Source organism: Lepisosteus oculatus, chromosome 17, assembly GCF_040954835.1.
Source record: "Lepisosteus oculatus isolate fLepOcu1 chromosome 17, fLepOcu1.hap2, whole genome shotgun sequence".
Classification (NCBI taxonomy): Eukaryota; Metazoa; Chordata; class Actinopteri; order Semionotiformes; family Lepisosteidae; genus Lepisosteus; species Lepisosteus oculatus.
The window spans coordinates 9,281,411-9,296,836 of record NC_090712.1 but is presented as its reverse complement, the minus strand read 5'-3'; the positions used below and the strand labels follow the sequence as shown (position 1 = coordinate 9,296,836).

General features: G+C 43.9%; 1 protein-coding gene across 4 annotated transcripts in view; it reads right to left on the bottom strand.

Annotated features, from left to right (window-relative positions):
* The window catches only part of peli1b (pellino E3 ubiquitin protein ligase 1b), a 48,556-nt gene extending 35,635 nt beyond the window's left edge, over window positions 1–12,921 (bottom strand). For 2 of the 4 annotated variants that reach the window (XM_015363219.2, XM_015363218.2), the window contains exons 1-2: window positions 12,583–12,921; window positions 1,399–1,470 (exon numbers count right to left, since the gene is read on the bottom strand). The gene's annotated coding sequence lies outside the window, so the exon portion shown is untranslated. Of the gene's footprint in view, window positions 1–1,398; window positions 1,471–12,262; window positions 12,547–12,582 lie in introns of those variants that run through there. The other 2 variants (XM_015363221.2, XM_015363220.2) reach the window with 1 other exon arrangement.
* Between the last annotated feature and the right edge of the window lie 2,505 nt (window positions 12,922–15,426).

The following is a 15,426-nucleotide window of genomic DNA, read 5'->3' as shown; positions in this document are numbered from 1 at the left end:
TGTCATTTGCACAAATGGTTCTCAAAGATTACACGTCATACGCCATCTTTGTGAAGGAGACAGTATTTTTTAGACCCACTCAAGTAAAGACTCCCAGTTGTTTTACACTACATGCACATACTGTATTCTCATGGACGTGGAGGGTATTTGGAAAGGGGGTTCTGTGGGTAGTACAATCCTGTGAATGAGGGTCAAGCTCAACATATCTACCTGAAGACATGTCTTGAGCAAGTTACAGTTTTGTTTTCTCCCATGACTTCAGTAGGTCATCATCTCTCGGAAGGAAAGACGAAACAGGTTCAGCTAACCACAGTCACTCTTGATGAGAAACACTAGTGTGCTCTGGACGTACAGCTGTATGCTTTCTGCTTAGGCAGGAAAGGCCCAGGCTTTAATTAATAAACCAATTCAATTATTTGCCAATGTATTCATTTACCCATTTAAATCTCAATAAATGGGTCAGTTTATTTATTAAAGGCTGGGCCAAACACATTGTAGCTGAAAATCAGCAGTTGTGCTTCAGAAATAAATGTTTTTTCCCTTCTCCGTGCACTTTTAAGGTCTTAACATACTGAACTTCGTATGCCATATTCTGCAAATGGACAGCACGACAGGACACCAGAAAATTGAGTCTGCTGTTGCGAGACAGAAATGAAGCTGAGCTCTGGCAACCCCATATATAATTTGAGAAGTGGTTTGGATTAGCTACACACAGTATTTTGGATCTGCCTTCTACACCCATTTTCAGTCAGTTCCTGAATGTGTTGTGGGTTATATTAAACAGATTACACTGTAGAGAATGAAAAAGTGACCCAAGCCTTTGCTTCTTGTTTCTCTGCTGAATACCTTTTGATTAAGTGAAAGCCTGCCCACAGTGCTTCTGTGTCTGGACAGTAACAGGGTTCCAGGCGATGCACACCACCCCTGGCAGCACCAAGACCTTTATTAATATTTCAGCAGCCTTGGCAACAAGAGACCTTTTGTTAATTTCAACACAAAATGAAATGCAATGCCTCCTTTTCTTTTTTCTTCTCACAAGACTAATATTTTAAGTGTAATAAAGGAGATTTGCAATTCTCAACCAGATTCACGCACGCAGCACAACAGAGTCTACAGTGTCCTGTTTTAACAAAATGAGCTTGTTGCTGCTTGTTTTTCCTTTCGTGCGACTTCTAAGTGTCTACCCACTACCGTAACACTGCCTTTTCCTTGTCGGTACAGAATGCAGACAGGCACACACGTGGTCTGATCCTTTCCAGAAAATAAACCTGATGGGAAGAAAACTTGGCCAGTTATTATCGTGTCCCCATCATGATTAGTGAACAGGAAGCCAGTCAAATCCCACTGGCATTATGTATTCAGAAGACATTCATAGATAAACACATAGGTCATGCTTACTGCAAGATGGTGATGGATCAAACTCAACTGCGCCCAGGTCTTCCAGCTCGGTGCGAAGGCTCTCTGTGAAACCTGTGAAGTCAACAGAGAAGTTATTCTTATGCGATCTGCAGACGGCTTCAGATCAAAACAACAGGGGCTGGAGATCAAACAAACAAACACCACAGCCTGGCCACTGTCCTTAGCTGACAGTTTCTACAATGCCCAGAAAATTGGACACAAATTTAAATGCATCTCTACTGTAAATATATGATTCTTGAAGTGGGCAGCATGGTACCAATGGTGATTAGTGCTCCAACCCCACAGCTCGTGGGACCCAGGTTTGATTCCTAACTAGAGCACCTTCTCGGCACAGTCTGATGTCATTTTTAATCGTCATGTGGGATCTCTATTGGAGCTTCGGTTTGACAGGGTCTGGGTTAACAGGTGACGATGGTCTGCGTGTGTAATTAATGTTTCTTGTGGCCAGTGTCAGCCAGGTCAGGCTCTGGGCTCAACGCTAAGCAGTTATTGAAAAGGGACAGACAGGCGATTCCTGATATTTTTTCTGATAACTCAAAGTCTTTCCATGCCTCCTGATCCGTGATGACAACAACCCTTCACAAAGAAGGAACGCAACTCTGTCAAATGAAACAGGAAAACAGCTTCCAAACGGAGAAAGGAAAACTTAGAAACATCTGAGGCTTGGCAGCATCTTGCACATCGAGAAGCTCACACCTTCATTGGATTTTATTGGCAGCTGATTAACCTTCAGCCACAGCTGTCAAGGAGCAGAGCTTACAAGGTTAACCGCCAGACAGCAAAAGAGCAAGCCAGATGCAAAACTGAAATCCAAATGCCTCTCCGCCCTGGATCTCAGATGGGCTTCTCTCTTTGTGGTCGATGCTATGTTCTTAAGAGCTGTGTATTTAAAGTACACTGTAAAAAACAACATATGGAGAGAAAGAATTTCATTTAGCTTTATCACCCAAGAACTGCAAATTCAGAAGTCTAAACCTATGGTATGAGGATGTCTGTTAGGTCTGATTATATGAGCCGAAGCCCTTTCGTGCCACTAATGGGATATGTAAAAAGTCAGGGTGCCCATCTGCTGACTCCCTGCACTAAAAGCCAAAGAGGATGGAGAACATCTGACCAATCTGTAGGCATGAGTCCGCTGGGAAGACCAGCAACAATGTCTGGCAAAAAGACTTAACACTTCAGGACTGCGGAGACTGTTTGTGTTTCACTGGAGCGGTACACTGCTCCATGTGCAGAGCTTAAAAGCATATATGCTTTGAAACACAGCACAGCAAGGAAAGACATCGTAAATAACATTGAAACCACAGATGTGAAAAAGCCCAAAAATACAAAAAAGGCTCTTCTCTGTTCCGTTTTTAGACTACTTCTAATCTTCTCTGAAGAGCCTCATTTTTGAACGGCTGTTGGAGTGAAAAACTTTGTCTGATTTCATTAAGTAATGCCGATATCCGAGCATTGCCCGGTTCCAAGTTGATTTATTTTTCATTCTAAACATAGCTGTGTACTGCACTTCTTTACATGGGCTTGGAAAAAAAAAGGGGAAAAAAAAGCTTTGAAATTTGTTTTTTGGGGGAGGAGGATACTCTCCAAGCGGGACCAGTGCTTCACAAAATGAGGCAGCTGCCGAGTTTGTGAAGCTCATCTCTCCAGAGTCATGTACAATCTGATACCATTTACCATGTTTAAACTCCCCAACAGTACTTGATGGAGCTGAAATGAGGTACCAATACCACAGAGACCCACCCCGGGGAGCCAGAATGAAGATTAGGCTGTAGAAGGAAAGCCAAGTGTGTCTCGAGGGCTGCCCACCTCCCCGACCTAAACCGCGCTGTTGTGCGTCTTCAACCCATCCCTAGCGCCCCCACAACAGGTGGCTCCCTAGCATGGTTCATGCTCATGAAGGGTACCGCAAAAAACTGAAGATCAATCAGCACATAATATCAACTGCATCCTGCAGGAACAGATTTATATTTTTGAGGAAGTGCCGTGCTACTGACTGCTTCAGATGCCACGTTCTCCGGATGTTTGAAATAAATTGTTCCAGTACGAAGTGCAGCCTAATTAGCGAGCTGAAGTAAAAAAAAAATCAAGACGAGTCCCAGAAGCAGGGTGGGAGAGAAGGAGGCTGCTTCTCCCTGATGAATCAGCAGTGTATCCCCTAGGACACATTATGAAAACAGAAATGAGAGACAAGGATTCTTTGAAGCAGAGCGAACTCACATGCTTTCAGGTTAAATGTGACCACAAACGGACCAGGACTATACGCCAGGTTTTGAGAGGATAACATTCTCTTCACTGCCATAATATCTCCAAGCCACCATCCACTTGTCTTGAATCAAAGATCGCCGCATGTTTTTCTGTTGTTCTAGTCGTTAAAAACAAGTTCGCAAAGTGAGCAGATTTCAAAATCAGATGAGAAAGGAGAAAACACTTCAGAGTTTTAGTGCAGCCACCATAGAAATTGCACTGTTACTAATCTCTTTTTTTTTCCCCAACTTTTCCTACCTGGTATCACTTTCATAAAACATGGGTGTTGTGGGGCTACAATTTCCAACGATTTCTAAATAGGCATATCAATGTCAAGAATTACACACTCAACAAAAGAAGCCAGAGGCACAGTGTTTGCACTTAAAACATTTATAGACTGCTAAGAAATGGAAGTGGATTATAGCAGAGGTTAACTCCTAAATCTTTTAGCTTTGAGGAGGCAGTTTTATAGGCACCCTGTTACTGGGTCCTGTTAATAGCTTACACACAAGGCCTGGCTTAGGCTTGAAGGAAAACGTATTCCCAACAAGTGAAACAGCTCACAGCTCAGTATTCGGCACGGTTAGGGTTCACTTCCTAATCTGTGCATGGTTTACTCTGAACAGCAAAGCAGCTCAAACCCAATTTACCAGCTATGTACGAGCTGCCCAGAAGGCCTTGAGCTGATAAATTACTAGTGAGGCGGGATCTTTCCGACTGTTTCTCTCCGCACGCATCCTATCAAGCTGGAACATTTCTCGAGTGATCCCCAAGGATGCCAACCAGGAATTCAGGAGGTCGAACAGGAGCAAGCATGCCACCACCTCCACTTCCACTCGGACTTGTCAGATCCCAGGATTGGACCGCCGGGCACTGCCGACTACGATGGCTGAGCCGATCGCCATCCAAGAGCCCCTCCTTCGTAGTGCCAGTTCCATCTGCTTCCCGATCCGATGCCAAGTCCCATCCTCCAGGGGAATGGAGCCCCTCACCCCCCCGCCACAGTGCCCCGATGAAAACGCGCCTGACAGAATGAGACGCGAGGGAGGACAGGAATTTTAGAAGTCATCCAAGTTGGAAACCAAATGAGCTGGTAGCGTGACTGCCCTTCACCTGGTGTAGCCCACTTTCGAGTTGCCAGACTTTTTAAGCCACCTCCCCACCTGGACTACTCCAGGTAAAGGACAGTCACGCACACAATTTTGTTCTGGATTCAAAAGCTCTGACTGACAAGAAAACACAGACTTCATATCCTTCTTCAGAAGCACAAACGCTTTGTCCAAGATTCTTACAGCATTGTATTCTGTATCCCAAAGGGTATGTCCAGTGAGAGAATCTACACAGATGAAGGTATTGAGTTCACTGCCTCCTTGATATACAATGTACTAGCCTGGGGACTGAAAAACCTGAAATGCTCAAGCTTCTATGTTAAGAGAATCTAAATGGCTTCCCACTGCATTTGCATAAAATTGCGTCACAAAGAAAGATTCTGAATGGCTTAGAACTATGCAAACGCTCCATTGTCGAGAGTATAATCGTCAGTGCTCTGAGCAATGGCCAGAGCTCATACACAATCCAGTCCTCCTGCTTCAGTGCCATCCTGGAAGTATGGTTTAGGCATCATGCACTCAGACAATGGGAAAACAGATGTCATGCTGAAGGCTTAACTGCCATTTCCTAGCTGTGCTACTGTCAGTGGATGTTCAAGGCATATTTGAATATCTATAAGTCATTCAAAACTGCAGCCAGGAACTAACATAAGTGACAGGCGCTCCATTTGATAAAGGTCTTTAGCATATAGCTCCACAGCTACCTATCTTAAACACCAGTGTTCCATACAACAGGAAAGATACAGAAGCACACCACTACCATATGGGTGTCAAGAACTCACTCAAAGTGCAGCAGTCCCTCTCCTGTTTAATGTCCGAGTACAGGCAGACGGAGAGTACAAAGAATTGGATGGATTGCAGTCTATTTAATTATTCAGCAACATAAACACATCAGCTACTGCAAAGCAAACAAAGAACTTTGAACAACAATTTAAAAAAAAAAAAAAAGAGTTCACACCTCTGCCTTGTTGTACCTCCCGTCTCACACCTGATTTTCTGAGGTGAACGGACGCAGACGTCCAAGCAGGGACGAAAGGAGTTCTCCTGTTCTCTCTTTGCCAAATGATTTACCTCCCACAATCAGGCACCGTATCTCTCTCTCTTTAAATATACATCTCTAACCCGGACAATAGACGGGAACTGAGCACCACCACCAAACATGTGGCAGGGCAGCAGGAAAACTGCAGAGTTTCACAACAACCGAGAAGCAGAAAAACACAGAGCATTCAAACACGTTGATTTTGCTGTAAGCTGCACCTTCATTTTATGTGGGATCAAGAGGTAAAAAAAATAATGCATCACCATGCAGAGTGTGCAGAAAAAGACCAAGCCACAGCGTCAGTGACAGCGTGTTTTGTAACATATGAAACAGCAGCTGAAGTACTGGGAAGTCTGGAGAATGAAGGTGCAAGGAGAAAAGCAGAGCAACTGGCCTCACACAATAGAAATGCCCATCACAAATGCATTGACTAGCTCCTGATAAATACACAAAACAAAATCGATGGAAACAATTAAATACACCAACGTGGTAATAAAACTCCTTTGCCAACGTTTTCAAATTTCAAAGGCCTTTCTCTTAAAGACCTGCTTAATTACCGGAGGAGACATTTTGGTTTTATGAGAAAAAGCCTCTATAACAAGGGGGATCCCTGAATACCCTCGAGTTTCGGAAGTGAGATCTGTACGACACTGTTTCGTCACACGGCTTGCAGTCTTTGAGCACAGACCACACTGAGGTTGGAGGAAAAAAAACAGGAAACAGATCAGGTTGACACAGTTGGTAGGCACAAAAGGATGGGTTTTTTTTCTGAAGACTTTAAATCTCTTGTGGTCTAGGAAAACAACCTTAGCCTTTAAAATACTTTTAAGTGTTGACAAAAATGATTACTTTAACTTTGCCATCTCTACTTATTTTTTTCCATTGCCACCAAATTTGGAATCACCGACTGTCCATCAACGAGGATCAACACCAATCATCCTTGTTGCTGACCGTGCAGAACTACAGTATTCACTATTTTACCCACAGTGCCATGTAGGACTGCTTTCAGGAATGAGGCACATTGACTCAAACTCACCCATCCTTGAGTCAAGAAATACATTGGTTTGGTCAATTATAACCTGTAGAATCCCAGTCACACATAAGTACTGTACATACACTTCAGGTCCAAGTCAGTGATGTCTGGGCTACAGGACTCAACTTACACTGAGCATTCACCTTCTATTAATCAACTTCTCCACTAATGATGTGTGACTTATGATATACAGTAGCGCTCATGCAACATTCAGTCTCGAGTATATCACATTCTGTCACGAAGAATTGATTAATCAAAGTGATGCCAAAAACAATCAAGATTCAGAAGCTGTGTTTTTCTAAAAACATGCAAGCGGAAACAGGTATAAACGTTTCTTTCACTTTTCTGTATATATACCCAACTTAATCCAGTTCCAGTAACCACTTACCCAAAGAGGGTAACAGTGAGCTAAAAAGTACCCTGGCAAGCTCATGGTACAAAGTGGAACTACACTCTGGATGGGACACTGATGGATATACAGTATTTTACTTTACATTAAGTACAGCAGATTTCCAAAGCCCTTGACTGCTTCTGCTTCCACCTTGAACAAGGGATAAGGAAAACATGCTTCCTAGGAATGCAAAGATTTTATGGGTTTCCTAATCCCGGAAAAATGTTCCGCTGACAACTGGAAACACATGACGCAGAGTAGAACAGACAATGAACAGGCAAGTTTTGACACAACTGGTCCTGTTCATAAAAAAGAAGCCCAACAAAAATTGCAGAGTATAACTAGCTGAATATAAATGCAGGATGTGAGCAGATACCTCATTCAGCATAGAAGAAAAATCTTAAAACTTAAATTCAGGACAGACTTAGCGTTGTTGGAATTTCCACTCCAAATAGCCTTTTCTTTGCAACAATTAAGCTCAATATTTAATAAATATAAACAAATTTACTGACATACTAAGGGTGCAAGCTAGACTGCTGAGCATCCAAATACTGCAGTTTTTCTCAGTGAAGGGCACAACTTTAGAATATTTTAATGTTAAAAAACAAACTATTCAGGCAGCTGTTTAATTTACTTATGGATCCCATACAGCCTCTTACTTCCAGGTGAGTACATTTGAACGATTCTGTGTGCATGGAAGCAAGTTCTGCGATAAAAGAAACAGAAACTACCTTTTATGAAAGAAGTGACATTTTTTCCGCTGAAAACTGCAGTGAGTGCTAACAAACTCGCAGTCTGACCTACTTTTCACAAGCAAGCGTGTTCCTCACAAACTTGACCGTATTTCCCAGTTCTGGTGTCGAAGGCTTGTACAAAGCACTGCACACCAGGGATACGAGAAAAAAATGACAGCACATGCACTTGCAAAGAATTATGTTAAGCTGTCTTTTTCATAAAGAGGTCTAAGAGGAGTAACAGAGGCAAACACAGAACAAGACATAGGCTTTCCGTCCTTTGATGGCTTCAGCCACACACATATAGTGCAATGAAGGCTTCGCTTTAACTAAAAGTACATCATAGAGATGTGCAGGGCTGCAGGGTGAATTGTGATGCTCCTGTGGTTGGATAATTGACTCCATATCTTCTCACAGAAAACAAAATTACCAGGAATTCCATTCGGAATAAAAGACATGACCAGAAGTACTTGTGGAGGGAGTGTTTTTCTGATGCTCTGGAAAAACAAAGCAACTTGATTTCTTCAGATACTGTGGAGATGACAGTCTAGGAACGGGGCCAGAAGACATTGGTTTCTTAATGAAAAACACACAGTGGACAAGAGAAACTCTGCATTAAAGAGTTCTCTAAAAACAAAACATAAAACTAGTCTGAGAAGGTAGGCCAATTTGTACAGACCATGTCAGCAATGTGTCCCGTTCTGCCTGTGTCTTTGTGTACTGCCCCTGGGGTTAACTCACAGCTCCAGAAAGCATATTTTTACTGTAAAGCAGGCAAGACAACATCCCACAGATTACGCAGGAAATACGTCATCATAAAATTCCCAAACCTGACGTTGGAGTGCATCCTGGAGGGGTTTTGTGAAAGAAGGGGGAGGGAGGGCAGTGACATCACAGAGCGTGGTAATAAAACTCCTTTGTGAATCAGCATCCAGGGAACAGAGCCCCTCTGCTAGGGAAACCCAGATGTGTGGGCTTCTTCCTTCAATCCTGACTGATGAACCTACCTTAAGTTTATTTTTTAAAAAAATCAAAAAGATGAAGCAGTGATGCTGCTTCACCACTGTGGCTGAACGACATTCACAAGTGACGTTGATATCAGATAGTGCACAGAGGAGACGTTTTAGAACCTGTTCTTGCTGGAAGGGGAAACTAGCACATTACCCAAGTCAAATTTCGGAATTAGAGAACCAGGATATGCAACGGGTACAAAAGGCCAGTAAATGGAATATCAGGATTGACTTACGTCCACCCGTTTTCATTAAAACACTTAGATCCATATGGGGTCACAGCAAGCCACATCCCAACTCAGGAGAGATGGGTTACACGAAGAACAGGATGCCCCAAAGACAAGAGCTGTGAGGCAGCCACCCCGATGTGCCTCAAGGTCCTCGAGCACAGCCAGTTAACAAACTGGACAGTCGTCCGCAGCACACCAGCAGCACCAGCGCATGGGCAGCAGGCAAGATCAGAGACACGACAAGCGTACTCATTCAGAACCAGCTTTCCGACCCGACTGGATAAGCAAGAGGAATCGTTCTAGGTTTATGTTTTCTCTTCCTACGCACTTGGCTGCAAGACACAAAAACTTCAGATTTTACTCTACAGAAGAATTTCTATCCCCTGTGGTCCAGGCATACAGATATTAAGTTTCTCCAACCCTTGGCAAAACTAAATGTGATCTGCCCTTACATTATCCTCAGACTAATCAGTAGCCTGCAGGCACACATCTGCAACATACTTGTTTTTTTAAACTCTAAACCTACACATTCATATCTACAACACATAGGGGAAAAATGAAATTGAGTCTACCCTCGCTAGACATTTCAGTGAGATCCAATATCCAATATGATCACATGCAGGACTCTTTAACAATGATCACTACGTTGTCTATGCATTTAATTCTATACACTGTACTTGCTTTTTACACAGCTAAGGAAAAACTATGAACCGCCAGGTGTTTAAAGCAATGCCCATTATGGTTATGCAACTGTAGGCACGTACCTATTACCTGGAATGTGTATTTGTTTAAAAAAGGGATGCACTATAGAAACTATTTGAAATGTATCCAAACTGCCAGAGCTTGTGTAACAGCTGATACAGATCGTGTCCGATTAGCAAACCTGCATGCAGCACATGGGAGAGACGGAACCCTAGCTAATGAGCTAATGCCACTGCTTCTGTCCTCATGCTTTTTGACACGAGCATTGGTTCTGCGAGGCTATCTGCTTTGGCAGCAAACTCGTGGCAGAGCCACTGCACTAAAGTACGGCTCTTCAGAACCCCTGTGCGAGAGGCAGCGTACAGGGGTGATCTCTTCCTGGAAGTATCTGGTGAACTTCTTCGCTTAGGGCAGACTGAGTGACACAGACACACACAGACACACACAGACACACACAGACACACACGAGACGGCAGCCCAGACCCAGTGACTTCTCTGTCCTTACAGCACAGCCACTGCCCCTGCTGGTATAACAACTGCCCTGAGCTTTCGCTTCATTGTCACTGCAGTCCTGCTCAGGCCAGACCGTGGGGAACAAGGAAACCCACCTCCATGTGTCCCCTTAGGCACTGCTCTGCCCTACAACCTCCTCTCCTCGCGAGTGCCCGCGTGCAACGCGTCTCCTTTCGGCACAGCTGACAGCACGTGGCCATCTGGACGAGCGGAGATGGGGCCTGCAGGAACCCCTTCTGCACCCCTGAACCCCTCTATCTCTCTCTCTCTCGGCCGCTCCAGGACTCCCAGGTTCTCCCGCCAGTCACGCGACGCCCTACTTTGAGGCGCCTCTCAATCTAACACACGGCTTAAGCGCTCTAAATCTTGACACCGCAGTCCCAGGAAGTATTATTAGTTGGCGATTTCAAGTCTGCCCTCAGCAATCTGATGGCGACGCTTCAACTGCGACAACCTGATACCCTCGTGCAACTCCCTCCTGGCCAACACCCCACCGGCGTCCACTTGTGTGGATCCCTAATCGGCCATCTAACACACCCTCCTTCTGCGAACAAATGGACACGAATAAACTGTCGCCACTGAAAAATGATCCCAGGGAACTTTTTTTTCCAAACCATAAGCTGTATCCAGGCCTATTTGGGGTTCAGGTCTTCCCGTGCGACTGAATAAAAGAGAACACCAGTGACCATTTCTGGCATGGAAACACCAGTGTGCCACCGCAGCTATTAATAACCTGCCAAACACAAAATACAAACAAAAGAGCAGCCTGGCGAAGATTTCACTCAACTCCAGTAAGGGGGTGACCAGAAAAAAAAGAACTACCATTGCTTCCTTATGAACTGACCTTGTGGGGGTCCCCCCCCCCTGTTGAACAAATAAAGTTTCAACGCGCTGACGATTAAGATAAAAATTCAAGACTCTTTAAGGTGCATAATAATTCCAGATCAAAGGTTTGGGTAGGAGCGGTGAACAGACACTCGAAATCCGCGATCCCTGACTTCTGCTGCGAGGGGGGCAAAATGCGATCGGCACGGAACAAAAGAACATCCACAGATGCCCAGCCGGGATGGATGCAAATCAGTTTATCCTTTCGGGGAACAATAGCATCGCGCCTATGTGCCGTGAGACAGCGCCGAGCTGAGCGAACGAAATAAAATAAAATAAAAAAAAACCCCAACAACTTGACAATCGCCCAGTTCGTCGAGATTTAACAGCAAGCGTTTACAATCGCTAATTTCGTCAAATGACGTGCTCACCCACAGCAAAAAAAAAAAAACGCTGGTCGGAAACGAAGCTCGGTTACAGTGCCGAATGCTGAACGTGACAATTGCGCTGTCACCCTGCCCTTCTTGGGCAAGAGCACAAAGAAAAAAAGTTAGCTGTACACAATAGCACGGTGTAATGTGTCTTTTCAGCAATTAAGCAATATAAGCGCTTCCCAGATCTCGTTTCTAAGGGGGGGGTACAAGCGTTTCAAGCCAAATACTAGTAAAAACAGACCGGTTCGCTCTCCACAATAGGAACCGTTACAACGTACAGGACTAAGAAACCCCCTCTCTCCCCTTGGAAGAGTGTGCGGTCATGGTTCACTCCCCGTAAATAATGCCAACGTGAACCACAAGCTAATCGACTCTGTTCATTTGCCAAAGGAAATAAATAATATGGAAATCAAAGCGCCAAGACAAACAAATCAAAACGCTCTTCGGTCTGTGAACGATTCACCCGTGATCACACCGCGCACGGGAACTGGGAAATGTTGGAAAAGTGCACACACGGGCGATTTGGGTTTTTTTTTCACCCTTCGCCTGTGTGTACGGCAGAAGAAACAAAATCACCTTCTGCAGCTTAACGCCTCGCAGGCGGACAGCCCCGTCGAGCTACGGGAAACATCACGCAACCGTCACCGGGCTTTGGGCAGCAGTGAGGACCGCGTTCAAGGGAGCCCTGCATCAAAAGAAACCAGTGCCGGACGGGCGAAGCGCCTCGGTCCCGTCGGCAGGGTTGCGGACTGACAGCGCAGACCCGCTCGGTCCTGTCACTGCTGGAGCAGCAGCTCCTAACAGCGGGCTGCCCGGCGCTCGGTGCCAGGAGAAGCAGGAAGGACAAAAGGAAAGAGTCGCTTTCGTGCTGCTGCTGCTCTTGCTCTCGGACTTACAGCGGCGGTGCGTCGTGACTCCCTCGTCGCTCCTCGACAGCTCGCTGGCTTCTTCTCTGTGAGTCTGTGCGTAGCGGGCGAAAACAATCAAGCACTCCGTCCCAACTTGCTGTGACAAAGGCAAGTGAGCGCAGATCCGCGGCTGGCTGGGAACGAAAACGGGCGCATTGAACTTATAAGCGCGTCTTTTTCCTCTCTGCTCTTTCTTTTTCGCTCTTAAATAATGGATCGATTACACGATCTTAGTGCGGGTAATCGGATCTGACCATCATAAGCAGTGTCTGGCCCCTTTAGGTCAGAGTCACAAATACCTGCCGCGTCACTGATTTTCTTCGCTATGGATTGTGGAAATTGTAGTCGTACCTGCTTTCTCTCGTCGGGACATGGAAACAATTCAGGAAGTCAGCCAATTGGACTACACTACCCATGATGCTTCTCGACGGGAAGCGAAATCAGCTGGTTAGGTCACTTTTACGACCGCGTGCCTGGAGAGGAGCACAGAATTAAGATAGGGGCATCGATTTCATTATCGTTCCCTGTGAAGAGTTTGGAAATTTCTCTGTGTTTTTCAGATTAATAGTAAGTATACATTTTATTTCGAAGCTGTGAGATTATTAAGTTAATTTTAATATCTTATTACGTACTAATATATGCATATTATGTTAATTTCTGTTTATAGATATGTAATACACATTTAAAAATTATCTTTGCATGTTGTTGTCTTTACAGAAATATTTATGTAAAGCATATGTATTACATCCATAACAAAGTACACATACATTGCCTGTTGAGATGTCTTTTTATTGCAGAATATTGCAATATAATTTGATATATTTAAAAAAATATTGCAACGTATAAAAAATATTGGGAAAAACTGTATGCACCTTTAATTTATTTATTTAATAAAAATAATAATTTCTGGCATTTGTATTGTGCTTTTTGTCCTGAAGGATATTACGTGATGGTTTATTACATATAGGAGGGGTCCCACTTCACCCACCACTGAAATGCAGCCCCCACCTGGGCGACAAGAAACAGCAGATCGGGTGGAGAGGCAGGAATTTACTTCATCAGTTGAATGAATGGGGAGCTATATTGTGCTAAACCAGAGTAGAATTTAACCAGGACACATGGGTAACGCCCAACTCTTACAGCCAGGGTCGTTCATCATCAACAAAGCTATGAAGTGACAAACACCAATTTGTACTAAATCTCTCTCATACTAGCGTTTTGGGAAGACTAAATTCCACACCAGCTTTTACAGAATACATCAAAATGAAAGAAATGTATTATTGATAAGAGCACAGTTGCACATTATAATCCATAATTTGTTCTATCAATTAAATCAAAATACATGCACAGGTTGCAGTAAAATTGCTGCACTTTTTTTTGCCAAGAGCAAGATGTTCATTTGAGGCTTTAATAGCAAAATGAGATGGCTTTGACATTTTCTGTCAGCTATTACAAGATGACGTCTGTGACCCTTGTTACACTGCTTTTTAATTCTCTGGGGCTTTCGAAATATGCGTATGGTGATACAGTGTCCAGTTTACCTAACCTTAAAAGGAAGACAGCACTATCACAGTTCTTAAGATGGGAACATTCTTTAAAAAAAAAGCTCTGTGGTCAAGGCTATCAAAAAATACAGACGTTTCCAGTTCTTTAGTGTTTTGCAGTTAGAAAACCAGCCTATCAGCTAATAAGCCAGGCGGATGTTGATGAAAAGAATGTAACACAGAGTAGTTGTAAAAAAAAAAGATAATTCAGAAGGCAGATGTAGTTTTGCTGATATGTGCTGATATCAACACCTTCTTATACAAAAATAGCAAGCGCTCAGAAAAAAAAGGTGCAAATTCATGCTTTTTTTAACTGATGCTGTCATGGAGGGTGGCTCTTGCATCCTTGAAAACATTTAGTCACCACGCTCACCTACCACTCCACTCCCACTGCCTGGTGAGCAGTGACAGGAGACTGGGACAGAGGAGGGCAGGACCAGCACGAACGCCTGCAAATGGAGAATCGATTGGGCTGAATTTATTAGATACCTTGAACGTGTGTTCGGTGCCGGCCCTTTTCCTCTCCGGTGGAATGAGGGAGAGGAAGTCTGACCTTGCCTTGACCTTTGTGAGCCCGATAACTGGCTGCAAATGAAGCAGACACCCCTACTCCCAACCTGGGCCCCCCCAAAACAGGAAGAATACTGCTAACAGCCTCTTCACATTAAGGCTTGTTTTAAACACATTTGTTCCAGAGGAAAAAAAAACTTACATTTTCTTCACTGTGAGGACATCATTGAGTGGTGGGATATGAATCAAGTCCTGTTACTGATCTCAGAAAATCATCTAATAGGCCCACATTTGATTTCACATCTATTTTTCATGGTAACGCATTATTGTTTAACATATGCAATAATGTAGTATGTTGAACAAAATACAGTATAAAATGAAATGTAACTCCACTCCTTGAATGTGCTTTTTTATTTTTATATATTTGCATCCCTGAAACACCATGAGCGCTTTCTGAAATGCGTGTCAGGAGCAGTTGAAGGAAACATCTGGGGTTTTTATTATTCTGCAAACCAGTTCCTTGACTCCTCCATGCCCTTTCCAGATCTGTGCTTTATGACCGCTTTACGTGTGCATTAAATTATAGCTGTCCACTCAACTGTTTGCTATTTCCCTCACGCTCTTTCAATTCAGATATTCAGCCATCAGCCTCAGATCATTAACTCAGACACTTGCTCCCTGATCAAGGTGGAAGTCACACTGTTGAGCGATTGTAATGATTTACATTTGGAAAAGCCGAATTGTGCAATACATGACAAACAGCAAAGAGAGTTATTCA